This window comes from Manis javanica, chromosome 4, assembly GCF_040802235.1.
Source record: "Manis javanica isolate MJ-LG chromosome 4, MJ_LKY, whole genome shotgun sequence".
In the NCBI taxonomy this organism is placed as follows: Eukaryota; Metazoa; Chordata; class Mammalia; order Pholidota; family Manidae; genus Manis; species Manis javanica.
This window is the reverse complement of record NC_133159.1, coordinates 17528277-17547504: the sequence shown is the minus strand read 5'-3', so window position 1 is coordinate 17547504 and position 19228 is coordinate 17528277. Positions and strand designations below refer to the sequence as shown.

Here is a 19228-nt window from a genome sequence, read left to right as displayed (position 1 = left end):
TACATGTGGCAATTTAAGTAACAATTAAAGTTCAATACCTTAGTCTCACTAGCCACATTTAAAGTACTCAGTAGCCACATGTGTCTAGTGGCTACCATATTGAGCAGCAGAGACACAGAACATTTCCATCACTACAGAAAATTCTTTTGGATAAATCTGATATATGACCTACAAATAAGCAAAAGGAAGGGGGAAAAAAACACCTGTAATTCCATTTCCCAAAGAAAACTATGCTAACATTTTGCATGGATATTTCCAGTTTATCCTATGGGTGGGCATTAGATTTTTTTCAAAAATGGCTTAATACTGTACAAATGGTTTTATGGATTGTTTATTCACTTAGCAAAATACTACAAATATCTTTCCTATAACAATTTTTTTAAACGGTCGCACGTTATATCTGTATGTGTACCACAACTAATTTACCCAATTTTCTTTCACGGGTATTTGTATTGTCTCCTTTTTAAAAAACTATTTGTGACAACTATATATTTTAATATATTTAAATATTTGGGGTGACAAGAGCTATGTTTCATTTTGAAATTACTTCATTATTTGTGTACAGGTGGTAGCTGATTATCAAAAATTCAATGAAATAAAGTACAAAGAAGAAAAAAAAATCTTCCCAAATCACTCTACCCAAAAATAACCACATTTTCTTTCAACTTCTTATTGTAAGATTTTTTTCAAATATACAGAAAGGTTGAAAGGAAAACACAATCAACACCCGTACATCCACCACTTCAATTCAACAATCGAAACCACCACATTTTAAACATGTTGGAGCCCTTTTTCTGAACATCTTCCTGGATTTAAACACATACAGATATGTGTCTATAAGAATGACATCACAACACATACTGCTCTGCAATTTTCAAAACTTTTTTCACTTATAATAAGATACTGCAAATATCTTCCCAAGTCTCACTAAATATTCTTCCATAATATCATGTTTAAGGTCCCTAGTGTCCATTGTATGGATCTATCATAATTTTCATAACCAACCCCCAATGGGTGGACATTGGTGTTTCCAATTTTTCAATATAATGAAAAAAATTATCAATGAACATCCCTGTGTCTTTTTGCCTTTAGGTGATAATCTCCTGAGGGTAAATTCCTAGACCGGAGAGTCAGAGCTAAAGGACAAGCCTTTCACAAAGGTTGTGCCGATTTATGCATGAGATTCCACTAATAATGCATGAGACTCCCCAGTCACCCACATCCTCACCAATGTTTTTACTGTTAGGGCAGTTGTGGATTTAAATTATATATTTAAATTATGTATTTTCATCTCTGTCTCTCCCTCCAGAGATGATCTTATTTTGATTTCTCCTTTCTGAATGTCAGGCTCAAACACACGATAGATGCTCGACAAATGTATGGTGAATATATGGTCACTCCATCTCACAGACTGAGTCTTGAAAGGGCATGACACAGAGAATACATTGAAATTCATCGTACCATGGGGTTCATTTTTAAAGTTAGCACAAAAAGAAAATACCCCATAAAATGTTTGTTGAATGAACAAATGCTGAAAATCCTTTAGGAAGATGTCTCGGTGGATCCCAAAAAATAGCTTCTTGGTTATTCAAACACGTTCATTCATATAATATGTATTTATGGAACACTCACTATGAGGCAGGCACTGTTCTGGATAATACAGTGGAGGATGAAACAAAGTCTCTACCTTTGTGGAGCTGACATTCTAGGGAGGAAGACATTCAAGACACACATAAACCAACAAGAAAATGGAATGTGCATCTGATAGTGAGGGTGCCAGAAAGTGGCAGAAGTGAGGGAGGGAGGGAGGATGGGGTGCTTGTTTATGTGGGATGGCCAGTGAAAGCTCCCATAAGAGTGAGCAGAAGTGAATGCTATGGATGGATAAATGGGCCAGAACAGTCTTCAGAGGCAGGGGGACAGCAAGTGTGTACTGCAGGGACTGCAGTGCAGTTGCAGCGAGGGAGGGAAAGCAAGCTGAGGCAAGGTGAGGGGGTCATGCAGGACCTTCTCAGCCACAGAAAGGTGTTAAGATTTTCTTCAAGTAAGAAGAGAGCCATGTGAGGGTTTAGAAAGAGGACTGAACTAATTTGACTCAAGTTTTAAGAGATGATCCCAGCTACTAAGCAGCAAGTAGAATGTGGAGCGGGGACAAGGGAGGAAACAGGGAGCCCCACTGGGAAGCTTTTACATACATCCAGGCAGGAAATGATGGTGCCTTGGAAGTGGGTCGTAGCCCGTGGAGGTGGTGAGGGCCAGATTCTGGATATCCTCTGAAGGTAGGGATGGGGGTGTTCCTGCGGAGTATAAGAGAGAGGGGTCAAGGGTGACCCAGCCTGTGGCCTGAGCAACGTGAAGGATGGACTTGCCATTTGCAGATATGGGAAGACCAAGGAAGGATCAGATTTAGGAGTAAAATTTAAGCATTCTGTATTAAGTTCAGGTTTCTAGTCGGGTCTTTGAGTATAGATGTATGATTCTGGAGTTGGGTGGGAAGGTCTGGGCTGGAGAAACAAATCTATAGCCATCAGTATACAGGATGTATATGAAACCTCAGGACCAGAGGCGAGCAACAGGGGAGTGTGCTGTGGAAAAGGAGAGGTCCAAGGGCTGACTTCCAGGGAACTCCAGCATGTGGACATCAGGAAGATGAGGGAGGAGACTGCAAAGGTGCCCTGTGGTTGGGAGGGGAACTGAGACGGTGGGGTCCAGGAAGACACGGGGAGGATGTATACAAGGATGGCTCAGTCACCTGGTCAGATGCTGATGCTGAGGACCAGTACTGACCGTGGCACTGGTCACAGTCCAGTGGAGTGGTGGGGTTGAAAGACCAACTAGAGTGAGTTGAAGAGAGAAAGGAAAAACAACAATTAAGACTTTCAACTTGGAAAACTCTTGGAGAAGTTTTCCTGTAAAGGAAAACAGACGTGTCTGGCTCCATGTGTGTGTGCGTGCGTACCTCTAAGACTGGGAGTTGCAGCATGATTGTGTGCTGATGGGAATAAACCAGTAGAAGAGGGGGAAACTTGAAGCTGCACAAGAGAAGGAAGAAATGGCAGGATCCGTCCTGGAGACAGCAAGAGAGGACAGCGGACAGTGCCCCAGTGGAGGGCGTGGTCTCAAAAGCTCACACTAGGCATCCATGTAAGGGGGGGAGGAGCAGAGAAATGGGCACGGATGCCAGCTGGTGAGTGGAGGGCGGGTGAGGTGGGACTCTAGAGAAGTTTCCTTCTGATGGCTTCTGTTTTCCCAGTAAAACAGGAAGCAAGGTCATCCATCAGTTGACAGTGAATATGGCAGATTCTTTCTCTGGTGTTGTTACAGATAACTGTGGCTTCCGCTGACCACCAGATGAAAAGGTTGGCTTGTATTTAGGGCCCCGCAGTATAAAAATTTTGAACATCAGAATCAATGGGGCACGACAAGAGCCCACACTTTGCTGGGACTGACTGGGGGACTGCATCAGGTCACATTAGGTCACGTCCCCATCAAGGTGAGTGCTCACAGGGTGGGATGGGAGTGTAACTCCATAGTAGTGATTTGTCCACATCTCACTCTCTTCTCTCCTACCCGTGAGTTTAAGTGTGTGGAAGTTGATGCATCGTGATGATGACTCCACTGTAAATGTCACGCAGCTGGAACCTCCGGACTCTGGACTCCAGGCCAGTTTTCTCTCTGCCCTGCTTCTCCATCTCTCATCACATGTCAGTAGGGAACAACAAATCTTCAGAGAAGAGAGAAACCCAAGCTGAAAGGAGGTAGAGAGGGTCTAAATCACAGAATTCGAGGATATCTGAGCTGGGATCCCCACAGATCACCTTCCAACACCCTTATTTTACCACACCCTTCTTTTTTTTTTATTATTTCTCAGCTCAGGGTGGAGAGGTTCAGTGACTCACCCAAAATCACACAGAAGAACCCCCATCACCCCCATGCCCATCATCTTCATGGCAGCTGGCCTGGCACTTCCTGCCACCAAGCTACCTCTCTTTTCATCCTCACAGCCTCTCTGAGGTGGTCACTCTCATTTTACAGGTAGGGAAACATCACAGAGCAGGTAAGGTGCTGCCTGGGAGGCCTTCTTCTTGCCGCCTGTAAAAATCTTGACCCTGGGACTGATAATCCTCAGACACAAGGCGGAAGGGGGCTCCCCTTGAAACCTGAAAGCAGTAAATTTAAGACCAATAAAGGGAAGTTTTACTTTGCACAGAGGGGGTATTGGCTAAAAATACTAGTGCCTACAAGAAGTATTTAGATGAATTCATAGATAGCTGATCACACTGCAGTCGAAGTGATCTTTCAGACACATAAATCAGATCACAACACTTCACTGTCCAAAACCTCTCGCTGCCCTCGAGTAAAGTCTAGATGCTTCACCCTTGTGGCTTGCCCACCCTCCTGTCCTGCCCCTGGCCCCCTTGCTCACTGGGCTCAAACCATCTCATCTTCTGGAAGTCTCCTGGACATGCCAAGCTCTTCCTGCCTCAGGGCTTTTGCATGTGCCCTTTGCTCTGCTGGGCTACTTTCCTCTCTGCTCTTTGCTTGAGTGGCTCTTTCTCATTCTCCATTCCTCAGCCCAAAGGTCACCTCCTGCAGGGGGCTTTCCCTGCATGTCCATCCTGCATGAGTCAGTGTCTGGTCACTCTGTCTTGTCACCTTGTGGTTTTCTTCCTTGTCCTTAACTCGAGCCACATTATTTATTTATTTATTCATTTATGTACTTGTTTTGTGCCCGTTTCCTTCTACCGGAGAGTGAGCTCCATGAGGGCAGGGCCCTTGTCTATCAGTTCATCTGCATGTTTTCCAGAACAAGTGCCCTGCTGACACAGTGCCTGCCATGTGCTAATTATTTATTCAGCATTGATTGTGCTGGATACAGTCCTAAACTCTTTGATGTCCATTAACTCATTTTGTCCCCACATATCAATCCTGTCAGACAGGTACTGTTAGTATCATCCTTATTTATTTTTTAGATAAGGAAACTAAGGTAAAGACTGGTTAGAATCTGAGGTCACAGCTAGTGAGTAGCAGAGAGATTAAAATCCAGGCAGAGGGTCTCCAGAGTACACTGTTAGCCATACTCTCTGCTCCCTCTCCAATATTTATTGAGAAAGTCATCAGCAGACATTTGAGGACTGAATGAATGAGAGGCAAAGGGATTGATGCAAAGGGCCCTGGAATGAGGTAGGTGTACATTTGGGACCCAGCTCTGACCCCTGTGACTTGGTCTCAGATTCTAATTCTATTAAGAAGCAAAGGAAAATCTTCCCCGAGAATGCCTCGAAGTAGTTAACTAAACAGCTTAATAGAAAAGTGGGCAAAAGGCTTGAACAGGCAAGTCACTGAAAAAGAAACCAGGGTGAAAAATAAACAAATGTAAAGATACTTCATCTTATCAGAGAAATGTAAATGAAGACTGACATATTTGGAACAATGAAAATTCTGATAATACTAAGTGTTGATGAGGATGAGGAGCAACCAGAACTCTCAACTGCTATAGCAGAGGAAAGGGACTGGTACAAGCACTTTGGAAAACGATTTGGCAGCACTTGTAAAGCTAAACGTGTGCATACCTGATGACCCACAATTTCAACTTAGGTATGAAACTCCTAGATTAGGAGAAATTGAGAGAAACTCCTGCAAGTATGAGAAAGAGACATGTATAAGAATAATCACGGCAGCCCTATATAGCAAAGAACTAGAAACAACCTATATGTCCATTCACTGGAGAATGGGTAAAGTAACTGAGCTCTATTAGACAATGGAGTACTAGACAACTGAGAAAATGAATGAATGACAGCACAATCATGTATTTAGAATACAGTGGTGCATGAAAAAAAATCAAGCAAAGAGGAATGTTGATGCATTGTACCATTTGTAGAAATATCAAAAAGCAAACAAAGCAATATATTGTATAGGATTCATCCCCATAGGGTGACACTAATTTTTTTTCAAAGCAAGTGAATGGTGACCACAAAGTTCAGGCTCATGTTGAACTCTGGAGGGAGGCAGGGAACAGAATTGGGGAGGAAAATAGGTAACTTCAACAGTGCTGGTGAAGTTCTAGCTCCTAAATTAGGGGGGTGGGCTCACAGATGTTTGTCTTCATAAGTCAGATATTCATCACACATTTAAAAAATTCATGAAATATTACATAATAAAAAAAGTTTTAACTTCCCTAGTTCCCAGGGTGGTTGTAAGAATCAAATGGGGATGTGGATAGAGTCATTCATTTATTCGATACGCATCCACTGTATGCCAGGCATATGCGAGGCATCCTCTTAGACACCAGGAAAGATAGAAAAAATAAGAACATGATACAATTGGAAGGAGGTGGCTCAAGGTCAGAGCAGAGAAGAGCACCAGCTTTGGAACCAGAGAGATCTGGGTATAAATCCCAGCTACTTACTAGCTGTGTGACCTTGGGCCAGTTCCCCAATCTCTCTTCCTATAAAAATCATGGGAATGCTGTTAAGGGTGGGATAAAGCTGTAAAGATAACTGGCTCACTATGGTACTAAGCATTTAGTAAGAGTTCAGTAAATGTGGCTGTTTGTGCAAAGTGCCAAGAAGGTGCAGTGGAGAGAAGGGTGTCGCTCTGCCCAGGTGAGCGTTGAATGGGAGAAGGAGTTTGGAGGGGTCACTGGAGTTTTGAAACAAGACAGAGGCAAAATGTGTCTCGGGAAGATGCCCCTGGCTCAAGTGAGGGGTAAGACCAGAACAAGCAGGCTGCTTAAGGGGCTGTTAAAGTAATCCAGATAAGAGATTATGGAGCCTTGAGTTAGGGGGTCTGGAGTGCACAGGGATAAGAGGATGGATTCTAGCACTACCAGACTGGAAGATGCTGGTGGGGGTAAAGGAGCAGAAATCACCTTCGACAATATCCAGGTGTGAGGCCCTGAGACTGAGGTCCCAGAAGGAGAAGTGAGTTGGAGGGAGAGCAAGATGGGGGATTCAGACTTAGCTGAGTTGAGTTGGGGTACTTGGGGGTCACCAAGTGGAGATGCTAGAGATGCTGCATTTACAGGGAGCTCAGGGCAGAGCTCAGCTTGCACGAGGGAACTGGGAGGGGTGAGGTTGCTCAGGAAGGGTATGGATGGTATGCAGTACGCTAAGGTGCCGTGTTCCCAGGGGGAGGGGGTAAGAGTTGGGGAAACTGCAGAAGAGCTGCCAGCGAGGCAGGAGGAAATAGGAAGATGAGAGGTCCCTGAAGCTGAGAGAGGTGAGAGCTTGAAGGAGGAGGGCGTGGCTCACCCTGAAGTCGGATGTCACAGAGAGGCTGAGAAGAGGCCACCAGATGTGGCCATCAGGAGTTATCAAAGCCATGAGCAGGAATATTTTCCTGGCATGGTGAGGACTGAAATTGGAGAAGTTTCATGGTGAAGGGCTTTTCTTTCTCAATATTCCCAGAGTGAATTATGGCTCTTCCAATGTCCCCCTACAACTATGTGCAACCTGCTCACCCCGAGGTCCTACTCTTCCTCTTTGTTCAGTGTCTATTCTGATTTGATTGGAAACTCCAGGAACAACCATCAGGAAACATGCTAAGCTTATGGTCTCATTTGAGACTTGTTGCAAACCCAAGATGTTGGTATTATTTTCATCCCCAGTTTAACAGATAAGCAAACGGAGGCCCTGAGGTCAGGGACTTACTGAACAATATTTGGGGGAGGTTCCATCCATCACTTGTAGGTAGCAGGCAGGAAAAACAAACCCACCTCACCTGCACCTACAACATCTGTTATTTGGTGGTTCTCAAACTTCAACCTGCCTACAAATCACCAGAGACTGATATGAATGTGCAGACTCTTGGGCCCCAAACTGCAGAGATTCTGGTTCAGCAGGTGTGAAGCAGCATCTGGGGACTTGTTTTGTTAACCAGCACACCAGGTGAGTCCCATGAAGGTGACCAAGGGCCACCCTTGAGGCAACATTAACCTGGTCATGTGCTGCACACGAGGTGGAATTTCAGGCAGCGGAGTGGTCCTGAACCTCGAAGCTACTGGTGTTTGGGGATCAGTTAGGGTTCTGGCTGCAGCTGGGAGCTGGGCAGGGGCTGGGGGAGGTAGAGAGTGGTAATAAAGAAACAACAGGAAGCTCAGCTTTTATTAGCCCTGGGTAGTCGCAGCTGCAGGTGAGTAATCTGATTTCTGCGGCGTCCTGTTTTCTCCCTGCCTGGCGGTTCCTCGACACCCACTCACCTGCCATCAGCCACGGGAGAAAGGGCGGGCCTGCGGGAGGATGGGCGTGGGGCTCCGCCCGCCGGGTCCCTGGCCCGTGCCCACGCAGGCACACCCACCAAGCGGCGGCCACGGGCTGCGCACCTGGCAGGCTCCTCGGCAGGAAAGCTGGGCTCTGCGCTGCAGCGGGGAGATGACAGGGACTCCCCTCCCGGCTGCCATGGCCAGAGCTGTGCCTCCTGGCTCTGGGCGCACTCCCTGGATCCGATGGCTTGGTGCTATTTTTCCAGGTTCGACCATTGATTTCCAAGCCTCGGGTGCCAACTCTGTAAAATGGGAGAATATCCCTCTCTCAGTGTCAGGCTAGTGAGATGAGGAAAGAGAGGTGAACATTATAAACTCTAAAGTGCTGGACCCAATACCAAGGCATCAGGAGGAACCTAAGAGGCAAGAATCTGCTCTGTGCCTCGGTTTCCTCAATTGTAAAATGGGAATGATTCAGCCTTCCTCCTAGGTGGCTAATGCTAGCGAAGTGCTTGGAGCATCTGTGTACAGTCAGAGCAGCAGCTGACTTGGGTTACCATCGCTATCGTCGCTGTTGGCCCGCTCCAGAAGTGGGCCTTACTCAGGTCTACGGGTTTTCCGTGGCTCAGCTCCCATCTGGGAAATGGGGAGGTTGGGGAGGGCTTGGATCAGAAAAGACTGAAGGTCTGAGAGAGTCAGAGGCTTGCCCAAGACTGGGGATTGGTTCCATCCCTCACTCTCTGAGCAAAGCTTTCCGTCTATTAAATGGCATTGATAACACCTTCCCTAACAATCCGTAGAGATGTAAAGACCAAGAGAGAAAATGAACATGGAAGCACTTTATCAAGCGTGTCCACAGGCAAAGAGCTATAATTGTGATTCTTCCAAGTAGCTCTCTGTTATAACGGGTCAAGGATTAGTCAATAACCACACTAGATTTAGCCAGTAAGTTTCCGAAGATCCCTGTGAGAGGGTCCACTCGGGTTCACATTTGCTCGTGGAGCCCATGTCTCACCTGAGGGTTTCAGCCTCAGGCAAGTTCACTCTGGATTCAGCCAGACTGAATAAAGACAATGGACCGTTGTGGGTAAAAAGGTTTATATCCAGCTTTATTCTAGCTGTGGCAGGTCAGGTGCTAGACTCTCGTCCACCTCAGGGCAAGTCTGCATGCAACAAGCTGACCTCTCCCTCCAGGGCTTTCAGATGCCTCTCAGCCCCAGAGCACTGGGCAGAGCTCTTTATATAAAGTCACTAATAGCCCATTGCCAACCCACGTGTGAGCCTGCGCCCGTGAGATTGTCTGTGTGCAGTGGGCAAGCAGACCAGGGTCAGGTGAGAACTCTGGCCATGGGACTTCCATTTTCTCTACAGCCACCACATCATCCTGTGCAACGGTGGAGAGGGAGGGCCTACCCGCAGGGGCTCATGGTCCGGTTAGCCCAGAGGCAAAGGTGTCTGGGAGCACAGAGGAGGGGGGACGTGGACTCCCTGGCGGTGGGGCAGGGGATACAGGGAGGAGGACTTCTTGGAGGAGTCACTCCTGAGAGGACTCTTTGAGGGCTGATTGTAATTCAGGTGTGAGAAAGGGAGGCACATTCAAGGCAGAGACAAATTGCAACAGAAAAGTCCAGGGAGAAGAAAATATGTAGAGTGTTCAGGGAAAGGGCATGAAATGAGGCTGACATGCAGGATGGGAGGAAGAGATGGGTTCAGGGTGAAGTCAAATTGGGCAGGGCTTCCAGTGCCACCCTAGGGAGCTCAGACCTTGTCCTGAGGCTGATGGGAAGCCATGTGGGGTTCAAAGCAGGGGAGCAACATGGTGAGGTGTGAGTTCTCCCGCAGTGACAGGTCTGGAGGACGGGTAAAGGAAAGAAGAGGAAAGAGGTGACAGACTGAAGCAGTGATTGAAGGTGGCCTGAGCCAAGGACAATGGGGCACTGAGGGTGGTCTACTTGCCCCTCCCAGTGGGTGGGGCCCCGTGATGGACACCCCACCAGCCCACATGAACAGGAAATGAGAGGGGTTGGAAAATATGCCAGGCAGGCAAAATAAACTGCATCCCTGCTTGGATTCACTATGAGGCTTGAGGGCTGAACCCTGGGGAACACCAACATTTCAGAGCTGGACAAAACTTGGGAAGGAGACTGAGAAGTAGGAGAGGAGTTCTGGGAGATGCAAGGTCTTCAAGGGAGGAGAGAGGCTCTGTAAGGAGGGAATGGTCAAAGGAAAGTTCCATGAGGGGTAATGGGCTCCTTCTCTTCTGGGCTTCAACCACCTGCCCTCACCTGGAGTAGAAAGACTGTGGACCCTGGTCGAGCCGATAAAGATTCTACTACCTCCCCCAGCACAGCCTGTTTCCTTGTATGTGAAATGAGGATTCTAATAGAACATCCACCCCATAGGGTGACAGAGAGGTTTGATTAAGATGGCCCTGAGAAATGTTTATCCCAATGCCTGGCACATAGTAATTCCTCAATAAATGGGAGTGACTTCTAGCACTGATAGAAGAAATAGTAGGAATGGCACTAGTAATAACACCCAGAATCCTGCTCTCCTGACAGGGTGAAAAGTACAGCTAATAAATTCAGCACCAGTGAGGCATCATTCATTCATTCATTCATTCATTCATTCAACAACCTTTAACTGAGCACCTGCTGTATACCAGTCAGTATGCCAGACACAGCAGATGCCAAGAAGACTAGAACACTAGAGTCTAGGTGGTATAGGATACAGACATGATGGCCTATAGTTACAGTATAGGGCAATAAGAGCCTTAGCAATGGGCTGTGAGAGGCCAGGGAAACTTGGTACATATGGAGGCACCAGGGCAGCCCCCTAAGAAGGCTAGCTTTGAGGTGGGTCCAAAGGACACTTTGAAGACAAAAATAGCCGACACTCCCTATGTGCTTGCAGTGGGTCAGATGCTGGGGGTGCTGAGCAGTTATTTCCACATATGAGGTCGGGACTGTTGTCCCATTATGTGAATGAGGGGATGGGGGCCCAGACAGAGTAAGTGGCTTGCTCAAAGTCACCATGCTTATAAGTGGGGGCACCAGAGCTGTCCCAGGGGCTGACCACACTGGATGAATTTACCAGGTGAAAAAGAGAGGAGAGACAGGATGCCAGGCAGTGAGAACAGGACAGTGTGACCCAGCACTCTGGGATGGGGAAGAGGCCAGGATTCCCACAGGGAAAGCCCACACCTGGGGGAGGGCGGGCAGGTATGGCAGGACAAAGACAAGGTAGGAGCCATATCCTTCAGCAAGACCTGAGCCTCCTGGGACCTCACTTCCCTTACCTGTAAAATGGGGATGAGGAAGTCTATTATCTCCATGCTCCATTTCGCAAATGAGAAAACAGATTAGATGAAGGCTGTCTGGCTGTCAGGCCCACGTGCCAAACTACAACACTGTGGTTCTGTCAGAGCAGATGAAATGTGAGAGTTCACTGAAAACTCTCCTCTCTGTCTCAAGGGTGGTAGCACCCCAAGAGAAGAGGGATGCCTTCATAGGAGCAGCCCTCCGAGGGGCCCAGGAGGGGCCCTGTGTCCTTACACAGAAATTCAGTCTCTTAGGATCTTAGAGACAATCTCATCCCTGCACTGGGGTGATGGTGCATGCGCCTTGCAAGTAGAGAATTAGCGCAGAAAGAGGGGAGTGACTTGTTCAAAGTCACACAGATCCATATAAAATGCAGGTTGCCTGACACCAGGTCCTGTGCTCTTTCTCCATTCCAAAATCCACTCCTCACAGGTGACCTCTCACCTTGCCTCCGTGACAGCAAACGTTTAGTATGGACTGGGCCCTTCATATTTCTTTCTCTCTGGTGCTTCAAACTACTGTATGAAGTATTATCCAGGGCAGCCATCCAGTCTGGAAACAGAGGCAAATATACATATATAGTAAGTGGTTTATTGATAGCGCATTCCAAAACAGGAAAAATAATAATCAATGCATCCATATAAATTATACAAACCCATGATACAGGTGAGAAAACCGAGGTTCAGAGATATGAGATGCTGACCTCAGAGACTTGTAGCTAGGAGGTGACAGGGTGAGGATCAGTGTCCAGGTATTTCTGACTCCAAAGTGGGGATGTCTTGTCCCCACTCCAAGCTGCTGTCAGGTAAGAGATGAGAGGAGCTGCCCAGGGAGGTGAAGAGTCATGGCAGGAGGTGCTGAGCCCCAGGGATGAGGGAGGTAACCAATTAGTGTAGGGTGAAACAGAGGGGCCTTGAAGTCAGGCTGCCTGGGTTTGAATCCTGCTCTGCCACTTCTAAACTCTGTGTCCTCAGGCAAGTCACTGGCCTGCTGAGCCTCACCAATGTAAATGTCCTCATCTGCACAATGCAGCTGGTAATAATGTCGCTCACCTCATTGGGTTGTAACGAAAGTTAAATTAGAAGAATGTAGGGCAGAAGACAAGCACAGTGGCAAGGCAGTAAGTGTTGTCTCTTGTTCACTGGCATCTTACATGGCATTTGCAGAGACTGCCTCATCCACCATTACTACTGAAGTTACCACCTGGGCTCTGCCACTGGCTACCCGGGTGGTCTAGAGTTTAGAGGAAGGTTAAAGGTGAGGCTCATGAAGTTTAAGCCTTGGGTCTTGCATGGCCTTGTATATCATTTTGCATTCATAATTTCATGCCATTTTTCTTAAAAGCGTTCCCCAATATTGTATAAACTCTACTAACATCCTGCAAAACATGGGTCTGCCCGTGTGTGTGTGGCACACTGAGCCTCTCCACGTGCCCGAGTTTTCTCATCTGTTAAGTGGAGAGAGTGTTATCTTGCTGATTAAATGAATTAATATATGTATCCAATGCTTTAAAAGTGATTGGCATGTAGTAAATACCCGATAACTGTTGGTTTCTTAAGTAAATCTCCAGCTAGTAAAAGTACTAGTAAATGTGTTAAATGCTGTACATCGATCACATTGTTTAATTATGTTTAATCTTCACTGCAGCTCCTCCCCTTCTGCAGGTGAGAAAACAGAGGCTCAAGGAAGTAAGGTCATAGAGCTTGGAAGCCAAACGGCTCTGACTGCAGAGCCATGTCCCTAACCGTTGGCCTGACTACCTCCCTGTTTATGAAGGGCCCCCTGCCCCTGGCAGCTGAACCTGGAGCACTCAGGTCACCCCTCAGGCGGGCAGGCACTGTCTGCCCAGTCCTGGTCATCTGAAGGTGGCCTGTGAGGCCCCTGCTGGGGAAGAGGCCCCCCCAAGTCCAGCTGGGCCCTGCCACACCTAGCACCCTCATCCCTCCTGCCCCCTAGAGCTTCCTCTTGAGTCCCCATCACCAGAGGCCCTGGCCCAGGTGGGGTGGGGACCAACGGGTGACAATGACCGATTTAGAAAGTAAAGTTGCTTCTCAAACAAATAAGAAAGAAGAGGAAAGAAAGAAATGGCCCGCCGCTTCCTGCCCCGCTCTCCCTCCCGGCACCTGCCGCCCGGCACCTGCGGCCTGGCTCTGAGGTTTCACTGCTTATTTCTTCATCCTGCCTCGGGGAGCCTCTTCTAAACCTCCCGGCCCCCTCCACACGGGCCTCGGGAAGATTGCGGAGCCAGTAGAAATAAGCACCCTCCATAATTGTTGCGTTGTTATTGTCTAGGGTATTGTTTTAGACAACAATACCAATCACCATAACAATATGGTTTCCTGTAGCTGAGACAGTGGGGATGACCCGCTTCGTGGCCATCCCGGCTCTGTGATTTCTGAGGTGTGAAGGCCTGGGCAGGTCATTACTTCTCTCTGGGCCTCAGTTTCCTTGTTTGCAAAATGGGGGTGGGGGTATGGTGAGGGCTAGATGAGACAAGCAAGAGCATGTAATGCACGGCTACTTGGTCAGTCACTCTGAAAGCCAGGATCACACAGGAACACAATTTGAAGAGCCTCCATGGGTGTGATTGGCAAGCTCAGTGGCCTCAAAGGCACAATGATCATAAAGCCCTTAGTATGTTCTAGGCTCTGTTTTGTGTGCTTTATGTATAGTCATTCACGTCATCCTCACTATAACCATGCTGGACTAATCCCTTTTCCAGGCTCAGAGAACTTGCCCAAGGTCACACAACAGGAAATCACATAGCCAAGGCAGGAACAGGGGTAGCTGAATGAAATAGATGCTAATGTCATCCCTACCTTATAGCCAAGGAAACTAAGACACAGACTATTGACTTGCCCAAGGTCATCACATCTGGTAGGTGCAGAGCCAGGATGAACCCAGCTTGTCTGGGTGCAGAATCAGCGCTCTTAGCTGCATACCCTGCCCTAGGGCAGGTCTGGCTGCATAGGGTCTGATGAGCTCTGTGACCATGGGCAAGTCATTTCCCTCTTGGCCACAGTTCTTGATCTGCAAAGTGGGTATCCCAGCATACCTCCCTGCAGATATTACACAGTCTTCAGGGAAAGTCATGGTCAGATTTAGTGACAATGTAGAGAAAGACCGTGAATGAAGACAACAGGGGCTCTGCAAGCTGCAGCTGTCTCTGCCGGGATTATTATTAGTTTTACAGTCACAGACGAGAGCCAGTCTAGAGGATGCTGAGGGCCCTGCCCAGCTCTGAAAATCTAAATCCTGTGGTTGCAGCTGGGGAGTGACTCCAGGAGGCACCTGGTGAGAGGTGGCTCCACCCGTTGGGGCTAAAAAAATCCCTGAGGCTGCCACTGTGCAGTCTGCCAGTCACCTGCTCCAGTTAGTGGCAAGCTCCCCAGCCCTGCTTCCCTATCCCCCCACAATCCCCCACCCCCATGAGCTGTATGGCCCTGGAGAAATTTGCTGGACCTCTCTGAAACAGGAAAAGGGGCATAGCCTTGCAGAGTTTTGTTCGATTAGAGATAATGTAGATAAAGTGCTTGGTGTATTATCTGACACATAGTTGCAAAGAGGTGACCTGAGAACCTCAGTTTTGGAGCTTCCCCGTGTTCCAGTCCTGGCTATGCAATTTCCTGTTGTGTGACCTTGGGCAAGGCCCTTGGATTCTCTGAGCCTGGAAAAGGGTTAGCACACCACCTGACATTCAGTAGTTGTTTGACTAATGATTGCAGTTGGCTGTGACCATTTCTTGTACTTTATAAGGATGTCAGAGGCCCTCAAAGATCCTGGGGGTAAAATGTCCTCTCTAGTGCTGGATTTCTCTGGTTGCTTCTCCAGAATTCCCCTTTGCCCTTCTCCATCCTTTTCTGTGTTCAGGTAGGTGACCTTTGTGGACGACATCAATGGTGTTCTTTGCTTTCCACCTTCTGGTTGGGTGGGTCAGGAGGGCGGAGGGTAGGTGGAGAATGGGGACTGCTTATTTATTCCCCTGGCCCATCCTGCAGGGTTGCCACAGGTTGGTTGTGTCCCTCACCCAAAGGCTACAGCTTCTGTCAGCCCCCTGTACGCACGCACCTCTGGGTCCTTGTAACCTCGCCCTCACCCTCTTTCAGGCCGTGGACGATCACAGCTCCCCATTGTTGCCAGCGCTGGAATACTGCACCATCCCTCCTGGTTTCCCTAAATCCTGCCCACAGGTTTGTTAATAGTCCCCTGATTAAACTTTCTTCAAATTACTCAAGTTGAGTGCACCATCTGTTTCCTGCCAGGGCCCTCATCATGGTTTTAGTGTGATATATATCCTGTTGTATTCATCTAGGACTCCAGGCATGGTAGAATAATAAAAATTCACACTGCTTTTGCATGTATATATTTATCCTTTGAATTTAACTTTTGCTGAGGATCTGCAGTGTGCCTGGCTCTGTGCAGGGAGCAGAGATGACCAAGTTATAGCCCCTGACCTCAAGGAGCTCATAGGCTACTTGGGGAGACAGACACCTAAACAGACAACCACAGTATTTGCTGAAAACCATAATAGAGGTGTGTGCAAACCCTGTGGCAAGCCAGAGAGACACCATCAAACTCTGGGAGATGCTGGGAAGGCTGCACAGAAGGACTTCGGAGCAGCATCTTCAAAAACATTTTAGTAACATATTTTATTTAACCCAGTATTTCAAAATATTACCACCCTGTATTATCAATTAAAATTAATATAAAAATTCTTGAGGATTCACATTTTTTTCTAAATCTTCAAAATCTGATGTATATTTTACACATACAGCACATTTCAGCGCTGAACAGCCATGTGTGGCCAGCCTTGGGCAGCATCTCAGCTGATCCTCACCCTGGAACAGCCCTGGAAGCTAAATGGTGCTGTTTCTTCCCCTTTGTAGATGAGGAAGCAGAGACTCAAAGGAGGGAGTGACTTGCCCAACGTCCCAATTACTCCCTGGAGGGGCAGGATTTGAACCTGCCTCTATGTAGCTCCAGAGCCTATCTCCTCTTGCTGCCCTGTTGTCTCTGGGCCAACCCCTCCTTCCCCAGAGTAAAGCAGCTGACAAGGGCTGAAAGGTCAAAACTTCAGCTGAGGTCTTCTGACTCCAAACCCTGTAATGTCTGCAGTTTAGCTGATTCTATGGGGCAGACTGGGGGAAGGGAACAACCCTCCAAAATGGGTTCTGACCTCTATTTTTCTAGGTCCCTGATATGGCATGGGGATAGGGTGGCGGAAGAGAACTGGGGGCTGCTGGGAAGTTGTAAAATTCTCTTTTATGGGGAGCCACGTGCTGATGGATGGAAGCACGGGATGGGAAGGTCTGTAGTGGCAACTCAGGCACACTGAGAGGTAGCCAGCAGCTCATGTTGGCACCTTTGCCAACACCATAGTCAGCAGTTCTTTCCTAGCCAAACACTGGATTTTCCAGAAACATCCACTCCCCAAGCCTAGTGGAGTATGTAGTTTGCAGTGAACTAGTCACCATCATTTTCCCACTGATGCTGGGGAAATAATAGACATGGGATGATAAAAGTAAGGCTTTCTGATGGGCAGCCTACCCCAGGCTCTCATGTGGAGAATCATGGGAGGATATTTAGACCCACATTCATGCTTCAGAGGGGAAACCAGTGCCATGGATTAATGCCTGGAAGCAAGGGAGTTCCCTGGTGAGTCCAGGATGTGCGTTTGGTGACTCCAGAGTCATGCTGAAAATAATGACCAATAGCTAAGTATTCACCAACCTGTTTGCTCTTCACCACCCACCTGTAGAGCCACGCATCCAGCCACCAATCCATGCGCCCATCTCTCAGTTCCTGCATTCCTTCATCCACCCATTCATCCATCCCCCCGGCCCCATCACCATCAGCTCTGCAGCTGGTCCGTGTGCTGGCTGTTCAATGTGTAGCTGAGCAAGACTCAGATCCTCCTTCAAGCCTGGTGAGCAGCTGGACACTCAATCTAAGAAAAGGAGGAAATATGGTGATGGAGGGCCCTAAGAGGGGCAGTGAGAGCCCCGAGGAGGACCTGCACAAGGTGCATGATAGGGTCAGAGAAGAGCTTCCGAGGAAGGAACGCCGCGCGGCTCTTGAAAGAGGAACAGGGCCTTGTGCAGTCCAAAGAAGGAAGCCTGGCTGATGAGATGGACAGGGATGCGGGCTGGCCAGTGACACAAGAGGACCTGCAACAGAAGCCAGTGGGGGGACTGGCCTCCAGCCAAGATTTCACCGGAGTGGCTTAAAAACGGTGACTAGTCAGAAGGACGCTGTGCACTTAGCACAGCACAGGGTCTGATATGTCAGATACAGAAGACCTAGACATTAGCTGAGTTAGTCCTCGTATTCTAAGTCAGGGAAACCAAGGCCCAGAAAGGACAAAAGACATACCAAGTCACGAGAGTTGGGGGGGCCTGAACCCAGGCCTCTGACTCCCATTCCTCTTTCCACTAGAGTCTCCCCCATACTCAACAACACCAGAGCACCCTTAGTGCCTGGACGGTGCTAGGCCCGGAAAAGGACTTCCCCACTGCCCCTGGGCTCCTGCCCTGTTTCCACAAATAATCAGATTGTAGAGCTCATTCATGCTCTCTCCATCGTCCTGTTTCATTCTCACAATAATCCCGGAGGGACTGGAATTACTACTCCTTTTTATAGATGGGGGAAGAGAGGCTCAGAGAGGGGAAGCAGCTTGTCCAGAGTCCCACAGCTCAAATGCAGCCGAGCTAGCATCCCGATTGCCTGTCCTGTACCTGATCCAAGACACCAGGCAGCACCTCATCTTGAATGTTCTAGCCCTGTACTGACCCTGAGCCACTGAAGTCAGGGTCTGTGGACAGGGAGGTGCAGGAGGGACAGGAACCAACCTGGGGTAGGGGACCGAGAGGTGGGGGAGGACCCTGGAAAGGAAACCTCTGAGATTGTTTTCACCTGTAACCTGCTCTGCCCCACCCAACGATGGAAAATGTGTGTCAGAGGAAGCTGCTGGCCAGGCACAGGGTAGGTGTGCGTGGGCGACAGCATGTGGAGGGGTGCCATGGAGGGCAGGATGTGCTGGGGTTGGGGGGCAAAGTCGGGCGCTGGAGCAGGGCTCAGGCCCTGCCCACTGCCTTGTTCTCTCTGGGGCTCACTTTCTTTCTCGTGCTCTCAGAACTGACGGTAAGACTTTCACTTCCAGAAGGATGGGTAGACTGTCCTATGAAAGCGTCCCCAAGCTCAGCCTCCCAGATCTCTTCAGCCGTTGGCAACTCTCTGCTCAATAGTTCACTCAACAAGCACTTATTGAGCACCTGTGGCGTGCTCAGACTCAGAGGTGCAGGATGGCCCCTTCCCTACCTGGACAAGTTGCACAATATGGTGGAGACAGAAACATGACGAGACAGATACAATACCTGGGTGACCCAATCCCACGGGGCACCAGGACCGCAGTCAGGGCGGCTTTCTGGAGGACAGCATGCCAAACCTAAGGGAGGTAACGACTGCTGTTCTGTGTATCTGTGTACTTCCTACAAACCAGAGTAAAGGTCTAAGCCCTTCGAAGGCTTTCATACCTTTCCATCCTCAGACCACCCTGTGAAAGAGGAACTGCTAATATTCCCATTTTACAGGCGAGGAAATTGAGGCATTAAGGTAAGAACTTGCCCGAAGTCTCACAGCTAGAGTCACAATTCAAAAGCAGGCAGTCTGCTCTTACCAGAGAAAGGGAAGAGAAACCAGGTACAGG

General features: G+C 48.3%; 1 long non-coding RNA gene across 8 annotated transcripts in view; it reads right to left on the bottom strand.

The window, feature by feature from the left end:
* Window positions 1-321: 321 nt before the first annotated feature.
* The window catches only part of LOC108388027 (uncharacterized), a 28180-nt gene continuing 9273 nt past the window's right edge, over window positions 322-19228 (bottom strand). For 2 of the 8 annotated variants that reach the window (XR_005061261.2, XR_001850965.3), the window contains exons 2-4: window positions 17373-17470; window positions 11968-12075; window positions 4173-8505 (exon numbers count right to left, since the gene is read on the bottom strand). This is a non-coding gene — a long non-coding RNA (uncharacterized lncRNA). The other 6 variants (XR_012130058.1, XR_012130057.1, XR_012130061.1 and 3 more) reach the window with 6 other exon arrangements.